The sequence below is a fragment of the Charadrius vociferus genome, unplaced genomic scaffold (genome assembly GCF_000708025.1).
Source record: "Charadrius vociferus isolate BGI_N301 unplaced genomic scaffold, ASM70802v2 scaffold333, whole genome shotgun sequence".
Lineage (NCBI taxonomy): Eukaryota > Metazoa > Chordata > Aves > Charadriiformes > Charadriidae > Charadrius > Charadrius vociferus.
This window is the reverse complement of record NW_009647682.1, coordinates 1382150-1383471: the sequence shown is the minus strand read 5'-3', so window position 1 is coordinate 1383471 and position 1322 is coordinate 1382150.

The window sequence follows — 1322 nt, the reverse complement described above, 5'->3', positions numbered from 1 at the left end:
GAGCAGGGGGGCTCCCCCCAGCAACAGCCAGAGCCCCCAGGAGGAGGCCAGTGGGTGCAGGGGGGCAGGGAGAGGGAGCAGGAGCCCTGCAGCAACCCTGCTCCAAACCCAGCATCAAAGCAGGGCCCTGCAGCAGTCCTGGGACATGATACGGGGGCAGAGGAAGGTCCAGCAGTGGCGATGGCCACAGCTGGAGGTCTCTGAGCTCATGGTTGTACCCAGACCAACAAAACGAGGCATCCAGTGCAATTAGAGTTGGCTCCAGCACCTCTTGGGTGAGCATGACCACGCAGGTGTCTTGTGCAGCCTGGGGCACAGGGACCCTCATCCTACACTCAGCACCAAGGAGGGATGGGTGGCAGCAACGGCGAGGAAGTAATGTGACTGCAACCACACCCCACAACGCAAAATTGTTAATTTATTATTATTAGGAGGCAAAAAAATTGTACAGTTACAAGAATCATTTCCCAACAGAGGTCAAATCTGAGCCAAAATATCTCTTAAAAAAAAAGGGGGGTCTGGGGGATGGGGAGTGACAACACTTTACAAGTCATTAAATTAAAAAAAAAAAAAAGAAACCTCTCCTTGTGCAATTCTGCAAAAACAAGAACAGAAGAGAAACCCCGGCCTCACCGCCCTGGAGCTGAACAGCGAGAGGAGCCCTGCAGCCCCCAGCCCTGGGCCACTGCCACGCTCTCCCCCAGCCCTGAGCGGGGGACAGGCAGCTGCCTCCCCGCTGTGCCACTGACCTGACCCCACTACGCACCCACCCTCCCGATGCCAGCGCATCCCCCCAGCCCAGCTAAGTCCCCCCCAGTCTGACCCCAGGCTGCACCTGCAGAGACCCATCAACTCATCACATAGCACAGACAGGCACAGCCTTCTTGACACCCCCCCAAAATTTCCTCTCGCCCTCTCCCCACCTGCAGACAAGGACCCAATTTTGCCCCCCAAGCCCCACTGCCCATGGCCCACTGCCCCCGCAGGGCAGCAGAGCTGGGGGCTGGCATGGGGAGCAGGGCACAGGGAGCAGGGCACGCAGAGCACCCCCCTGGCGCTGACAGGCAGCGCTGCAGGGGCACAGGGGCTCTCACGGCCCCCCCGTGTGTCTCCATGTGTCCACCCCACCCTAGCACCCCCATGCAATGTCCTTGGCCAGGGCAGAGACAGCAGCCCACAGCTGGGTGCAGGCGATGCCTTTTGGCACATGGGGAGCCAGTGCAGCCCCCCCCGAGAGGCTCCGTGGAGCCAAACACCTCCAGGGGCAGCTGGGGCAGGGAGGGGGCAGGAGCCAGCCCCCCACTCCCTGTAGGGCGCTTGCG